This window comes from Pseudopipra pipra, chromosome 14, assembly GCF_036250125.1.
Source record: "Pseudopipra pipra isolate bDixPip1 chromosome 14, bDixPip1.hap1, whole genome shotgun sequence".
NCBI classification, from domain to species: domain Eukaryota; kingdom Metazoa; phylum Chordata; class Aves; order Passeriformes; family Pipridae; genus Pseudopipra; species Pseudopipra pipra.
Genome location: NC_087562.1, coordinates 3,829,751 through 3,846,938, shown reverse-complemented (window position 1 = coordinate 3,846,938; position 17,188 = coordinate 3,829,751). Strand labels below are relative to the sequence as shown.

Here is a 17,188-nt window from a genome sequence, read left to right as displayed (position 1 = left end):
TTCAGTGCACACAACGCCCTTCCAGACAGAATAAATAGAGACTTTTTCTCACACTGTCAGAAGATCACACTCCTTCCCTGTGCCAGATAGAGATGAGATGGAGGAGAAAAGATACACGTGCACATAGCTCCTAAATTGCCCCTGTGCCCAGACCAGGTGAAGAGGATGGCTGTGCATGTCTGGGGTGCTTTGTGTGTGCCAAGTCATGTCCATGGGCACGCAGGCTGCTCACCTCCCCACTGCTCTAGACCACACTGGCCAGTGCAGAGGGAACACTTTAATCCATTGTAGGAAACAGCAGAGAGCTTTTTGTCCGGAGGCTGGCATATGCTGCTGGATAAAACCTTGTGAGTGTGTGAACTAATCAATCTTTTCCTGGCAGGTCCTTCTGCATCCCAGCCATGAAATTGTGCATGATGAGAAGTAAGCAGGGTGGGAAGTGCACAAGTCAGGTCTCAGCAGCAATGGGCTGCAGGGATGCACACTGCTTTCCCACGAGGATGTGGGAATGCCTGTCCATGCATGGCAGCTGCAGAGACTCAGGCGAGTGTTTGCTGGGGGCTCATCTGTTACTTGCTGTGCAGAGCATGTGGGAAGGGTAAATAAATGGGCATGGAACAGGCAGAGGAGTTGTCTCAGGGTCTGCATCCCCATGCCCTGCTGCTCTGGGCTGTGTGGTGTACCCATGTCCCAGCCAGGCTCTGTGTGCGGGAGCAGCCCCCAAACAGACAGACCCCACTTTGCTCCTGTTCTTCATCAGGGAATTTGGGCAATCTTCATTTCTCATTTCATGATTAGTAAATGCATGAATGATTCCCATGTGTTCTGGGATGGTGTTAACGGGATTGGGAGAAATACTTAGAATAGGCAGCGTCCAAAAATAGGTCTCTTGTCCTGCCAGAGTCTTGCACATGTCCTTAACTTTCCTGCCCTGGGAAGCAACTCCTGGCACCCCGCAGGGCAGGACAGTTTTTCCATTCACTTCAGCGGGTGCGGGATTTCATTCTTACTTAGAGATCCATGGATTTTAAAGGGGCTGTCCATGGGGTACAGTTGAGTTCTTCGCAGGGTTGAAGTGCTTTATATTTTTAGCATTGACACGATCGTCATGAGGGAAAAGCACGTTTTTCCCCTGCTCAAAAGGCACGGTCAGACGTGCTGCTCTGCTAGAGCTGCTCGAGGTCAAGTTGTTACTGGCCCTGGACCATTTCTTTGGGGTGCTGCACCTTCCTGCTGTGCAGCTTGGCTGCCATAATTGGTGCTGTGGAGTTGACCTACGCCAGCCGAAACATGTTTTTTGGAAATGGGGTTTTATAAATAGACCGTGTGGACAAAGGGTGTCTGCTCCGGGGTGGTTTTGGGGCTGGGGAGAGGAGCCTGGGGCAGAGGATGGAGCCCAACAGCTCCTGGTGAACCAGCACAGCCCTCTTTGCAAAACAGCGACTGCGGTGCCGGCGGAGCCTGCGGCGAGCCCGCGGCAAAGGGAAGGACGGAGAGGCCGTGACCCGGGGTGTGGGTGCTCGGCTGTGTTCTCCCTGTGAGACTGGCTCCCAGGCCTTTGCTCATGCAAACCCCGACAGATCCCGTCTAAATGAGTAGCTGGAAATTATGTGCTCCCTCCCTGGTTTGGGCTGGGGCTGAATTTTGCCTACTGGTCTCAGGGAGTAGGTTTTGCTACTGAACTCAATTAAAAGCATCAGAACCTGGCACTGTGGGATCTTGCCCGGTGCTGCTAGTCAGGGTGATTGGCACTGGATCCTTTGATTTCTCCAGAGGCGTCATAATATTTTAAACTTACTATTAATTACAAGTGTATTAATCTCTGAATAGTATTAACAGTATTTCAAAATATAATTTGATCCTATCCAACCCTCTGGGGAAAAAAAAAAAAAAAGGCAGTTTTGGATGAACTGAACAACTTTATAGACACTGTGCTTTATAACCAGATAGATGTTCCCTAGTTAGTTCCATTTCTATCTAATATTGGTGGAAGATTAAAGATACTGAGTCAATGGCTGTAAAAGCTTACATTAAAAATTTGCAGTAAATGAGAAGGGGAAAATTTCATTAGAAACATAAATTGTAGCAAGTGGAATGCCTGCAACTTATTTTTAGTATTCTACTCACAGTCACACTTGAAAGCCTTTTTTTTTTTCCAAATGTTTTCTTTTCTCAGATAAAAAAAAAAAAAAAGAAAGAAGAAAATGACCTCTAATATTTTGAAATATAGAACTAATTACAGTAGGGAGTGATCCTGATCCCACTGAAGTCAACTGCGGCATTCTTTATGACATTGCAGGATAGTGCCTCTATTAGGAAATAATAAGGAAATGAGATACTTTAAAGAGAGGGGTTTAAAATGAGCTGGCTCTGTTGGCCTCTTTTGTAAAAATACCTTAGAGCCACTTTTATCAAGTCAAAAGGTTCACTGAAAAGAGAGAAATTAAAAGATGCTGCTCGTGGAGCCTGGCAAAACATGAAGTTCGCAACAAATATCTCTCCAATCCAATTATAACATTCAAATCAAGGGGAAAAAAATTATGAAATATAATGAAAGCTTTCTTTCTACTGAAAAAGTCTACTCGGAGGTGTCCAGACCTAAGGGAATTTCCAAGTCAGCATTACAGTGGGGAAAAAATGTAATGTAAATGAGAGTGAAATAATCAAAATTTTCTGGTGGAAATAAGTGCAGTTGTTTGATGTAATTCTGACACACAGCATAATTTCAGCATCAACACTGAAGTTTAAAGGATCAGTGTGCCTTCATGAGATTTCTGTACAGAAAAGCCATTCAATGGGAAAATTGAAATCAGGCTTCAGTATGCACATTGGGCCCCCCTACAAGAGAAAGCCCTGAATTATATAGATGCAAATAGAAAAATAGAGATGACCCTTTTTCAGTAATTCCTAAGCACCTTTTCCACTTGAAAATCCAGCATGATTACGGCTGGATATAAATCACAAGAAATGCAATGTGTGACTGGTTTTGTGCTCACAAAATCAAACTTTGGTTTATGCCTCTAACACCAGCTCAGCCACCTAAAGTTTCACACCGTTTTCTACAGTGAGCTACACCAGACTCATGTCACCATGTTTGTTGCAGATGTAATTTTTAATATTGTGGGGATATATTCCAAACAATTAAAACTATTAAAGCAGGGCATGTCTTTAGCATTTTACTCAATCTCGTAGCCTCTGTGAAATATATTTGTAATTTTGAGTTCATTTCCAAATGGAGACAGATTCACACACCCTCACAGCCAAACTCAGCACGAGAACCAACAATTAAGTGAAGCCTGAGATCCAGTCCAAAGCAGGCATATACTCAATTTAATTTTTAAATAGCTTAATTAATAGTTTCAGTTAAAGCAGAGAAGTGAAAATGGGTCAAACTATGTAAACATTGGTTAGAAAAACACACTGTCCAGCCAAAGCATTGTAGAAGTGCTTTTAAGAAGAATGGTCTTTTAAATTTAATTTAAACATGGTTTTCCAACTTAGGTAAAAGCCCGGTTCAGACAAGGCCCGAGCCACTTTTTCTGCCACAAGGAATTACCGGGGTGTGCTGAGAGTTTATTTAGTCTTTGCCTGTTCTGAGGCTGTGTTTCACTCTGCAGTCATCCTTTTCTCCTTGCTGTCAGCGTGTTGTTGCCTCTCAGCAGCTCAGGATTCACCGGGAGCCTCCGCGTGTGTTTAATTGCTGGTGGGACCCGCACGAACGCCACAAAACATCGTTCCCAAATATTTACTGGAACTTTGAAATGAATTGGGATAGACTGCTGTTGCACTAGGAGTGTTTGCTTTCTGCAAACACTCAGGTTCAAGTTCTTATTGACATGGCTGTGATGGATGGGGTCCCTTACATAAGCCTCAAGGCCAGGAGGGTGATTTTGTGCCGGAGCAGTTGGGGAGTAGGAGCAACACCACGTGCCCTGTCTGGCCAGTCATCACTCTCTAGCAGCCCTCAGATAATGGGAAGATACAATTACTGATTTGTTGGTAGTTCGTGGATTTCAGAGGGGCGAAATTATAAAATTCAGAAAATTTCTCTCGGTCTGCAGAGGTTCTGTACACGGAGAAAAGGGTATTCTTCACTCAAAATACTCCCCCATTTTTTGCAAAATTTTTCTTTGATACTTAAATTTCAGCTTAAATGGCACAAGGGTAGAATAATTTGAAAGTGGCTAAGAATGTTTTTTGTGAAAATTCTTTTTAAAATTATGCAGTAGCATTTACATGACTCTCTCTCTATATGTTTGTAGTTTGAAGTTTCTGCCCCAGTGAAGACAGTGAGTTCTTTGCAGATTTGCTGATTTACAGATAACTTCCAGGATCCTAATGTTTTATTAAAATAACTGAAAGGTTTTCATTCGTTTGTGGGGTATTTTTCTGTCTTTTTTTTAACTTTAATCTGATTAAATTAATAAAAAGACTGAAGAAAGATTATAGATGAAAAGTATCAAGATATCAAGACTAGCTCAGGTGCACAGCTTTAGGAAGCTGTCACTGCCATCCCCTTCATCAGCACCTCTTACTGGTATGAGAAACTTTGGGAGCTTGAGCCTAAATTTTGGCTAAGTTTTATTATATGAAAATATTCCCCAAATTTTTCTGTTGCACCTTGATATGTGCAGAGCAGGTCATGCAGCATAAATTGGCAATGTCTGAAGGTATCAGTGCTCTTTGCCAGCCAACCCCTTGGGAGTGTGAAGTCAGGTTTTGGGGAGGTTGGTGGCTGATGGTGGCATTTCATGGAGTACATGGCTGGCAAGTGAGGAATAAAAACCAGCTGGTTCTTCTCACCACCTGCAGAACATCAGCAGAAGGAGAGAAATGTTCCAAAGGTTTTTATAATGAAGAAGAGTTTTTACTGATCATGTTCAAAATGCAAGACCACAACAGGAGGCAACATCCCTTTCACAGGAAACAAGCAAAGCAACATTTTGGGCTGAAGAACAGCTTGGATGAGCTGACCCACTCCAGCTTGCCTGGAAAGTTTAACATGTCAAAGGGTTCTCTTCTGGGCAAAGGGAAGATGTAGGAGAGGTTTTTATAAATGGCAGTTGGGCAATTAATGTTAACCATCAATATCAGAATGGCTTAGATTGCATGATTAACTAGTAAGAGTTTTGAGCTGGCTGGTAATTTTAGATTAAATAGTGAGGCAACCAGTGACTTGAATATTGATGAATATCCTGTGTTTTATTAATATGCATTCTCTATAAATTAGAGGCTTAGTACACAAAGAAGAATCCTAATGCTCTTGCTATTTTTCATTGCCACAGGTAGAGCTGAATAATTCATAGCAATTAATTTATTTCACTGATTTAGCCTTTTGGGGCGGGGGTGGGGAGGGGGGAAGTTGAGCACAAGTAGTCTGCAGGTAATTTTTTCCATATTTATTTATTACGAATATCTCACCAAACACATTTGAAGACTAATTCTTAGTTGGGGAGAATTTTTTGTATTCTTAAATTGGAGAAATTGGGAGGAATATGGGCAGCAGTGCAAGAAACCCACCAGTCATTACAAGAACCCAAATGAATTTTAAATGGAAAAAAAAGCTCAGCTAGTTGCAAATACCACCCAGATAGGGTCAGGCTCATGTTGATTTGTATTGATTGGTGCAATGCTGGTTACTTTGCATGTTTCTGCTCCTCCTTTGATTGATTGCAATTCTTTAGGACCAAGATTTTCCTACAAATACTTCTTAGGGCAGAATTTGTTCTCTGTATTTAGTCCCTCGTGCATAAGTGAAATGCTGCCCCTTTTGCAGCCAAGGCAAGTTTTCACCATTGATTCTGGAAGATCCAGGATTCCACCTGCTGATGGAAACATTTTTGAAAATCCTTTTTTATACGCACAGAGCAAGAATACATTCCACACAAATGACATTTTATAACTGTGCAACATTTCAGAATATCCAAAGACAGATTTTTAATTTTCTTGTAGGTAGTGGGAGATGGTGCTTTAAATATGAGATGAAAGTGGTGCAGCACAAAGATCATTTGCCAGTCCTGCAGCTCAGGGAGGCTGCAGCCCTGTCTCAGTGTCACACTCATATCCAGAGCAGGTAATATCCAGAAACACGTGAGGAGGAGGAGGAGGAGGAGGAGGCTGTATGATTATTGCCTCTCCTTTTTGCTGGTTCTTACAACGCTCTGCACAGCAGTGAGAGTTGCATAGCATGCAATAAATCATTGCCTCATTATGCTCCTTCTGTAGGTTTGTTTAGGGCACCTACTCTAGTACCAGCTCCGGTGGATTATTTGTTCTTCCCAGAAATTCCTCTCAGATATAGACTTCTGTTTTGATTTGCAGAGAAAGAAAAAAATAAATCTCTATGTCTTATTTTTAAAATAATTTCCTTAGTGTGCACAGCATTTTACATTAGAGTGCTGCCTAAGAAAATAATTTCAGCAATGTCTGGAGGTGATTTTAATTTGTAGGTGGATGATTTTGTCGAAAGGAAGCAAGAGGTTAAAAAGGTTTTTGCGTTTTTGTGACTTGTCAACATGAAGTATTAGCAAATGAAACACAGGGTCTTCTTTCCCTGCTTTTTTCTTTCCTCCCTTCTTGCCTGCCTTTCTTTTTGCTTTCTTTCTTCTGTTCTTACTTGGGTACACAAAAGCTGCTGATCCCTTACCTAGCCAGATTTTGTTGAATTGTTGTAAAAGAAGCCTAAGTACCTCATTAAAAGATATTGTAAGGTCTTCATTTGCTTTTTCTGTGTGTCTTTAGCCAGCCCTAGTCCACAGCCAGTGCAGGAGGGCACTGATCTGATTGCTAGAATAAGGATTTTTGACATTAGGTTTTGATTTAAGCAGACAAATCCTCTTAAGAAAAAGTGTTCATTAGTTGGCCTAATTTACTAACAAGAACCAGTATTGCTGATTTTGATAAAACAGTATTTATTTAGCAAATGCACCAAGTAAATGCTGGAATAACCTACATTGCACCTGCAGTGGATTTGAACGGCAAGAGCTGAGACCTTAGAGAGCAGGTGGGTACACTGCAACACGGCTGGGTTTTGCTGCAGTGTGACAATGTGATCTAGGATCTGATCCAGACTCCTTGGAAATCAATGGAAATTCTACCCTTGACTTTACTGGGCTTTGGATCCCGCTCCAGTTGTGCCAGAGTGGTAATGAAATGACTCCAGCTTGGGGGAATAATTTTCTGGCTTAACAGATTCAGTGTTTTTGTATTGATGGGTTTGTTTATGTAAAGGGTCCTGACTTCAGGTTTAAGTGGTTTTGACCCATGCCTGTCTCTCATCCTCCCTCCTATTCACAGTTCCCTGAAATGCAATAGATTTCTGTTTTGTGACCACTCACAGACATCCCAGATGAACAATGACATTTCAGAGATGATTGTGATGTGAAACTCAAAATCATTGTAAGCTTGCTCAAAGTGTGACCTGCCTTCACACAAAAGCTCCCTGAGCTTTCTGAACCTTTCAGCAAAACTGGATTGTGTTCACAGCCATAAAGAAACACAAAACTGAGTCAGTTTTGTGTATTTTGGGGTTTCATTATACATACTTCTGCATCATTGTATCTTAGTCCTGTGTATAATTCTTATTTGATTGTAAATTCCTACAAAGAGCCTAGGAATAGAAGATGTGCTGAGGTCAGGACCAGAAAAGACTTTTTCTAACACCCACTGCAACCTGAGTCCCCCACAAACAATTAGGACTCAGCGAGAATTGTACCCAGCCCTTTCAGATGGAAGTGCAGTGGTGACCTTCTAGATTGATTAAAGATGTCACATTGATTGACTTTGAAGGGAGCCACTTCCACCCTTCTTCTGCCAAAAAGGCAGTGGCTGCAATGTGAAGCCTCAAGAATGGGGCATTGTTCTTCCAAGTACATGGAAGACATCCAAGGGTAACAGGATAATGCAGATAATGGGATAGGGTTTCTCCCCTCCTCTCCCTCAAATACCATATAGCTAGATTTTGGCTATCCAGACCCAGGCCTTAGGAGACATTCCTCTGATAGCTACTTAAAAGATGAAATAGCTGAGGAAGTGAGCTCTTTTTATAGGTTATGGAGGATGTTTGGTGGTTGAGAATGTCAAAAAGGACTGGTGATGTTGACCCTGCAGGAACCTTAAGCAGCGATGGAGATCTGAACTGTGTGAACAATGCAGTGGAAGGGATAGTGTGGTGGGGGAAAGGGCTTTATTCCTCTGGCAAACCCACCCCTGATGATTTTATATGCTGTCACTTTGGGGTGTCAAGTTTGAGAGGTACTAAAATGGCCCAAATTTTCCAAAGACAGGCAGTATCTTAACAATATCTGGTCTCTTTAGGGCACCTTGAGTTGGCACTGAGAAATATTGTCCTCCGAAATTACCACTTTTGAAAATCTAGGCCACCGAACCTGATATGAACTATCAGAAACCAGAGACAAGGGAGCATTTATGTCAGAGAATGTATAGTGGCTCGAAAACTACAAATCAAAATAATTCATCCTTTTATGTGTAAATCTCCTTCCCTTTGATACACAAATTGAAAAGCTGTCTGGTTTCCTTGTAGTTTCCGTAAGCAAGCAGCGTGTGACTGTACTCTCTAGAATGCTATTTAAGCGTTATTTAAAGTGCAGACCTGTTAAGGTCAAAGCAAGCTCATCTGTATGCTAAAACTGAACCCACTAAAACTTACACCTAAAGCCTGCAAGCAAGGAGGTCTCGAGCTCCACAGTCCCCTCATGACAAGCGCGCGGTGTGACAAACGGTGAAGCACCAAGAGATCAAAGTACTTTTTCAGGGGATAACAATAAAATCAGAGACAGAAAGACACCAAGTCCTGGTGCAGGTGTCTGCTCTTCCGAAGCATCCTTTCTCAGACATGACACAGCCAGCCCATCACAAGGGGGCACAGGCAAGAGCTGCAATCTGGCAGTAAATATCATCAGCAAATTTACATCCTGTGTGGTGCCTTTCCGAGCTGGTAGAAAGGCTGGAGAGTCCTTGCATGAAGCCCACGTGGAAGGGATTACTGTAACACACTGAATTTACTATGAGTTTATTGAAAAGGAACTTTTCAAGGTGAACAAGGAAAGACACTGTGATGTGTTTTGCTCGTATTCCAGAGTCTCTTTCCTCTGGTTGAGCACCTCAAATCCAGGTCCTGTGGAAGTCAATAGCTGTCTTGCCTTTCAGAAGGATTATGCCCCTAAATAGCTTCTTTAGGAAGTGTACTTTGCTTGGTGATAACACTAAGCAGAGGGTGGATGATTAACACCAATTAGGATTATTTACAAGAGCCTAGAAAACAATAGGTCCATAAATCCTTGTCTTATCAATTGTAGTTCCTCCTGAGTAATTCAGTCATCATTGGGCAAACTTTGTGTTTCACTGTTCATTTTGTGCAGATCCAACTGATATTAGCTGAAGTGTGTGGAAATGTTGAAGGTACAATATGACCTAGTAAAACAGCAGTGTGTTACAACAAATTCTGATGGTTTTCAATATTTTTATGTTCTAAATACCCTACAGTTTTCCCTCAGGTATATTGAGTGAACTTAAGGCAACTCACAGTAGCTTTGTTTCTCTTGGGTTATGCTTCAGCTCTGTCTGCACTTGTGTCTCCGTTTGGGATGGGTTTGCAGTATTCCCCCTCCATTTGTTGGGCACTGGTCCAGCTGCAAAACAGCTTCAGTGCACACAGATTCTCCTCTTCCAGAGGAGAGCCAGTGGGGACCTCTCTCCGAAAGCAGGCAGGGCTTGGTGGGACACTCAGCCCTGATCCAAGGGACAGCCACACCACCACAAAGTCCTTCGGGGTGTATGTAACCCTGCTTTGGAAAAGGAAGGATGTCAAACTGCCCAGAGCTCCCATGCCAGCCTGGAGTGGAGCTCGAGCTATAGAGAGGGTCAACTGCTTTATTGACACACTTTTTGCTGGTGGCTGGCAGCTCTTGTGACCTCTACTCCTCTTTCTTCCACCAAGGCTTCTCCTCGGTCGTTATCCTTTCTGTTTATTAACTGCACGGTCTTCTCTAGCTGTTCCACCTTGCTGCTGATCTTTTTTCTTCTACTTTTATCACTTTTTGTGATCCCTTTTCCAATTTCCAACCTTAGTCTCCCAGAAGACCCGGAGTGGTGATGCCTGGATGCAGAGGAGATCACACTGCTTATAAATCTGCACCATGAGGAGGCCAAAAGTTTCTGCAGCAGCAGGAGGTAAGCCAGGACTGCTGGTGGGTGTAAGGAACAGAGAGCAATGCCACATGCATCCGAGAAGAAGGCAGCAGCACCCCTGAGGATGGAGACTTTGGAGCAGTGTCACGGTCCTGCACAGAAAACTTGAAGAGATCTTCAGGTGGGAACACACCATCCTGCTGGCTGCTTGTGTGGTTTAGTCCATGGACCTCTGGGGTCTGCATGCCAGAGACTGGAAACTCTTGACTTACCCTAAATGTCCTCTTTGTGGACTTCTGATGTGATAGGAATGGCACAAAAAATTCAATATATCTGCTTGGCCATAACGTTTTCAGCCTGCTAACTTTCCCAGGACTACTTTCTGCTCAAATTACTGGAACTTAATTACACGAGGTTTAATTTCATTTGCTTGGCCAGCTTTAAAAACATGTATTCAAATTTGAACCGCAAGGACAGAATTTTGGGAGCCTCTTTGTCCTCTCACTTTGTGTCAGTTTAAATGAAGAAACTGTGTCTGTGAATCTCTGCTTTACTACACCTATTCCAAGTCAGTCTCACTTCTGGAGAGACTTCCACGACTCTCAGCAGTTTAAGGGGGAGCACAAACAACCCCTTATGTTAAGGTTTATGTTTTTGAAACTGTGCGAACAATAGATATTTGTCTCCTGCTTGTGCATTTTCTTGTAAATAAAATGTGTTGAGACCAGAGATGGAGTTACACTGACTTTACACCAGATAAGGATTTGTATTGAGATTTGACATGTGTTGTATTATCCATATATTTCTTGAGTAGGTCTTGCAATGTTTAGTTATAAAAAAAAAACAAAAAAGAAGGGAAAGGAGAATCAAAGAAGGGACATAGAGAGAGGAGGTGAAAGGACATGGATGGGAAGTGGTGGAGTTGGAGGATAACATTGGCTATCGAGGCATTATCTGAGCATTCCTATGATTAGGACTTATCTTTCTCACTTCACTATTTCATTATAATCTGTTGCTTAGCTGATAAGTAATAAATGGCCTCCAAATTTTATTGCATTTGCTCGCTTTCTTTAGATTTTACATCATTTTGTTCCCCTCCTAAGTTCTTATTTCTGTTAAGTCACAAAGACTTTGTGCTTTTGCTGGGGTTGACTTATTCTTCTGGTATTTCAGTGTTGTTATTTAGCTAGCAAGTGTCCCTCAGCAATTCCTCACATAACACCTCCATCTATCGCATTGGGATGATCAGGGATACATTGCAGCTGATGTGCAAACACTGAGTTGGGCATCCACCTCCAAGTCAGCAGATAAAAAACCCTCCACAGAGCCAACAAAAGAGGGCTTTTTTTAAACACCCCAACCCGCTAGTGGATTATTCTTAATGGGTTGGCAGCATGCCCCCTTCCTTCCTCTGCAGGAATGCTGGCCTGGCTCTGCAGCCCTGGGTTTGGGTTTTTTTGTTGGCTTTTTTTTTGTGTGTGTTACAGCTTGCAGAAGAAATAAATTGTGAGACTGGTTTGTAATAGTTCATGGTATTTTTTTCCTCTGTAGCCTGGGACTGCCTTATTTACCTGAAGGGAGGCAAGTGTAGTGACCAGCACTCCTCTTTGGGGAGTGATCCTGCCTTGTCAGGGGGGCCATGCAGGACAGGGCTCCTTGTAGGGGCTGGTTGTTGTTTCTAGGAGCTCACGGACATACCTTCAAGGGTTGAGGGTTCAGCTTCTTCTGCGTGAGAGAAGAGAGGAAATGACCTTCACCCAGCTGAGCAGGGAACAACAGGAAACCCTCATGGTCCAAAGCTCTTGCCATTTCCCACCCCCCAGAATCCGGCACTCAGGGACCGTTTTTGACGAGCTGTCAGGTCTTTTGTCAGGGCTTAGCTGCTGCAAATATATCACCAAAGTATGCTGATGATTCATGGGCAAGCAGTGTATGGTGATTTAAGTGATGGACCAGCCATTCTGTAATGGATTTGAGAATTCCCAATCAGATTGTACTTAGTTTTATCAAGCAGGAAGCTGGCAGGCTGTGTTTTAATCAACTGATAGCATCACTTGGCAATTGGCATCCAGCTAGTGAACAGAGTACTTCTCAAAGACCAGCTCACTAGGTTGCAGTCACAGCCACTCAGATCTCTCAGGTTTACCTCCTGTTTGTTCTGTTTAGCTTGTTTCTTTCCCAAATGAAACTTTCAGCTAGAAGTGCAGAAAGATGCAGCACATCGGATCCTCTGCTCCTCTTTCACTGATGTTGTAGGGGGAATGGATGAGGCAGAATACATTCGCTTAATCCTCCAGGAAGCTATGCTGAAACAACCTCCTGGATGTAGCATCAAGTCCCAGAACAATGCAAAGTCAAGGATTTGATGCTGACACAAGTTTTTGGAATGCTCACATTGCATAAGTGTAGTCAATCTACAATTTGGGGCCACACCAGGTAAGACAAGGCCTTTTCCCCTTTGAGTCAGGCCATTCCATGTCCCATTATCTGCTGTGTCACCAAAGACATACCCTGTGTTCTGACCTGTACCAGCAGACTTCAAGAATGTTGCCTTTCCTGATAAAACTCTTTGGTTTTTCGATTACTTCTGGGAAAGACCAGCTCCTGCAGAGCATCTTCACAGGACAAACCCCCAGGTGCCACAGTTACCTTAAATATTTCTCTACTCAGGATTTATTTTTTGTCACAGTTATGGAGCTGTGCAGCCATCTACACCCATGTAGCTGTGCTCAAGCACAGCATCAACCTGGGGAGCTGGTTTGTTGTGCCTAGCTCCTGTGTAGTAGTTACAGTACTTAGCAATCCACCTCCAATATAAATATATCTCCTACTCTGAAGAACAGCCTCTGAAAAGCACCAGAAGGGATCACTCCCCCATAGGGATTTTTTTCCAACATTGCAGAGCTGTTAGGACTTTCAGAGAGAAATTCTTCTCCCAGCTAAGCTTCCCAGCCAGAGAGGTCAAGATTTCACCCCAAGCTGGCAAAGCTCTGGTGCAACCTGCTGCAATAGGCCATGAACCCCCATTTAGAGCTGGGTTCTGTCTGAGATGCTCTTGGGCCATGCAGGCAAGGAGGGAGATGGAAAGCAGGAGTTGGGAGCCATCCACGATGTCTTTGCATAGGGGTCCCACAGCACACTGATCTGTGAGCTGAACAGTATAACCATGTTGGTTTGAAATTGGTTTGATATTTGGAGCCCTTGGATGAGAATGATGATTGAAAGGATGTAAAATAATCATTCTCCCTAAAAGTACTGAACGTGGAAGTGAAGTGTAAGGAACAGAGAGGAATGATTCATTGGGAAATTATGCTCTTGAAACTGTGTGGCAAATCCTGTGTGAGGGACAGATCCTGGTTTGTCTAGAGGAGTTGAGATACACTGAGGATCAACAATTAGCCCTGTAATTGAAAGGAAAATTTTAATTTCAGTCTTACATATTGTCTGCTGACCATTACATGAAATTCAGAGGAACCAGAGAAGATCCCTGTTTCCAGTGTCATGTCCAACTGAGCATTTCAGCAGACAATAACACTCACTGCAAGAACTGAAGCTAGGGTTTCCCTTTGCCAGAACCACCAAAAGGACACATGAAAACAAAACAAAGAAGTCTTCTGTCTTCTTTCCCTGGGGTGGACATATATGATTTCCACAGGGTCTTTTTTTGTGTAAACATTCCTATTTGTATGTTTTACAGATTAAAACATAAAGGTATCTTGCAAACATATTCGGCAAGTTAATTAATGTATCTAAGCTTTATCACAGAGCATAAATAAGTGGGAAAAATCCCCCAGCCAGATGTGAAGTGTCTAATCTTGATTTTCTCACTCTTTGAGTTCATTTATTACAATGTTTGCTCACTTTTGTAAAAGCCATGCTGATGGAATCATCTAATTTCTGAGAGCATCTCCAGGGACAGGAGATCACATTACAATATCTCACATTATGTGTCATTCAGGCAGTATATCCCAAATCATAAAACCTATGGAAATGGAATGACACTTGAATAGCAGATTCCTCCTCCCTTTCCTTTTTCTGAACATTATTTTTCCAGCCCAATGTACTCTCCCTTATGCTGTCTGACCCCATGCAGGCAGGCTGCTCATCTCCATTCTGCAGAGCAACAGGCTGTGAAGTACATCTCTCTTTGCTCTACCTCACTGCCTCATCCTGTCTCACACTGCCTCACATATAGTTTGGGATTTTCCCTTCTGTTCTGAGCTTTCATTTGTATCAGCTCATTATCCGTGTTTTGTGCCTATAGGTGCTGCTATTTGAACTGATGAACTGGAGCAGAGAACTGGCCCTGCTGACAAATCTGAAGACAAGCCCAAGTTTCAGATCAATAATTTCCCTGCTCCAAATCACTGCATTTCTGTCCAAAACTCTCTGCTATTATAGCTACAGAAGGACAGGACCTCTCCAGCTGCCACTGGTGCCAACTCATGAGCCCATTGCCTTCTTACCATTTCAATTTTTTTCATCAGCTTCAGGGGTTTTGGTAAAGACCTCAAGGAAGAGTTATATGGTCTTAAAACATTTCATTGATCCGTTCATGCCCACACGGTCCAGGTCTTCCATTTTTAAGATTCCTTCCCTGTTATCTGGAATACTTGCTAATTACCACAGAAGCCTGCTAGAAACTTGCTTCAGACACCAGTTTCAGTGCAGCAAACCACTTGCAGTTTGTCTAAATCTCAGCCTGTAAATTTATGGGGTCCTTTGAGCGAAAACAGGTTTTCCAGGAGGACTCTGTTGCTCTAGATATTATTTTAACATTCAAATCTAAAGTCAAGACCTCAACCCCATCTCATCCAGTTGACCACAAAGACCATAATCAGTTTAGTTTTGTATGGTACATCCATTCCAGATTACCACCCCCACTGCTTATTTCTTCATGTGAAAGTGGTGCACCAAATTATCTGGTCTGATTAATACCAGGTTATTGTGCTTACTAGTGCACTTACAACAAAACTTTGCAACAGGAAAATAATCCTGGCCTTTTTAAACACTGAGGAGAGAAGAAAAAAACCACAACATCAGGACTAAGTTAGTTCTGACAATTTCTCATTTTCATTTATTCAGAAAAAAGTCATAATTGAGACTTGGAGAAAAAAAGAAAAGCCCTCCATGACTTTAAGTGTAAAATCCATTTTAGTAGCAGGAAGCTGTTATATGGTTAGAGCAGTTATTTTTATTGTCTGTCTGGGTATAGTTTTTAACTGCAGGCACAGAATAAATCAATAGTGTCATAAAGCTACTCTCACCCTCTGCCCTTTCTAAAGGGACATTGTTCAGTGTCTGTGCTGGATGTGACACAGACTACTGGTTTGATGCACAGAATTATGCCTCCACTAATGTGCTGGGGGAGAGCTCTGTGTGATACATATTTACGTGTATCTCATTGTCCATATCGTCTCAGAGTCATCAAAAAGCAAATTAAAACACAGATACACACACACAAAAATGCAGAGAAGTTCATCAGAAGAGAGAGGGTTATTCTGCTTAATTTCTTGCAAATGGTATTTTTAATGAACTTGTCCATTCATAAATCTTCTCAGGTGACATATTTCCAAGACTATCCAAGAAAGCATGAAGTGATTCGTAGGATAGTCCACACAACTTAAACTGACTGTAACCTACTCTTTAGGACAGCGAGGAAGGATGTAGCAGGATCTGACTATGAAGCTGGTGCTAGATAAAATTGCCCTGGAAGTGTGCCTTTTTAATAGCAAGAGTAGTTAATGGCTGGAACATTTGGCTTAGGAATGTGGTGGATTGAGCATTACTTTCAGTCTCTAAATCAAGAGTGAGTGTCTTTCTAAAGCTATGCAAGAGCTTCAGCAGAAGTTATGGCTTTGATGCTGAAATGAGTGGGTGAAGTTCTTCAGCTGTGTTATATAGGAAACAAAACCAGATGACTGTGATGGTCCTTTTCAGCCTTACTAATCCATTAAGTCCTGGTTTGGGGCCTTTCACACGTTGGGGTTTAAAGCAGCCTCTTAGGTTTTCCGGATGGTTTCTGCAGGCGATACACGTTCCAGAGCTGGATTGACAAACTCCATATAAATGGGTGTCTGGAATTGACACACTTTATAATTTATATATAAATCACTGCCTCTGAATGCAGTTCCAGATCCATTTCCACATGCAGCTGAGCTCATTTTGTCTGTTCTGTGCAGTGGGGATTTTCCTTTGCAAAGCATAAATGCAACTGAGCAGAAACACACACCATGTGCTGCTGGAGACCCCAAGAACAGCCACCCTAACGTGGACCACAGAGAACTAAACCTTTATGGATCAAATTCTTTAGAGATTTATCATCAGCAATGCGTGTTGTCAAGTAAATTCATCACTCCTCTCCTTGCTTGCTCATTGCAACCTCCCCAGGTTGGCACTTCTGACAGAGGCATGAAAACTGTACTTGTGCTGCAAGTGGGAGGTGGAGACAGCAAAAATCTGTGCCCTGTCTGTGGGACTCCGTGCTGAGACAGCTCTATTTTCACATCTAGTCACAAGCTGATTGGTATCTCCTCAGTATTTGTTTTGAGGATGGTTCTCAAGAAATGGAGTTGGAGTTTGGATTCAGTAAGATTAGAGAAAGCAAGCCCTAAAATAATGCCACTTGTTTCTGAAGTTGGCAGCACTCACATGTAGCTTAGTGCTGGACAGGCAGAGAGGTAGAGGATCCGCAGGAGTTTGCACACTTCTTGGTGAGTATGGTGAATAACACTCATTTGGGTAACCTAATATTTGTTTTCCTTCTCTCTGCAAAATGCTTAGTGCTGGATTTTGATGTCTATAAATACTGATTTGGATTTTCCTTCCTTCCCTCCCCTCCCCACGCTCCATTGAAAGCAGAGACTTCTCACCCAGCATCATTTGCTGACTCCTTCCCTTCAGCTCTTCCCCATCCCTGCAGTGTGTGAGCACGGTCACGTGCAGCCCCTTGGTTTCCCCTCGGGCCACTGGCACTTGGGAACGAGAATAACAGATGTTGGGGAACAAACAAGACCCCATCTGGTAAAAAAAAAACAGT

The 17,188-nt window shown here is 42.7% G+C and overlaps 1 protein-coding gene across 3 annotated transcripts in view; it reads left to right on the top strand.

Moving 5' to 3' along the window:
• MAF (MAF bZIP transcription factor) overlaps positions 1–17,188 on the top strand; it is a 197,819-nt gene that overhangs the window by 51,173 nt on the left and 129,458 nt on the right. The window contains exons 3-4 of one of the 3 annotated variants that reach the window (XR_010434264.1): positions 10,090–10,191; positions 14,414–15,029. The exons of 1 other annotated variant lie outside the window; for it this stretch is intronic. The gene's annotated coding sequence lies outside the window, so the exon portion shown is untranslated. Of the gene's footprint in view, positions 1–10,089; positions 11,201–14,413; positions 15,030–17,188 lie in introns of those variants that run through there. One more of the 3 variants, XM_064670926.1, reaches the window with a different exon arrangement.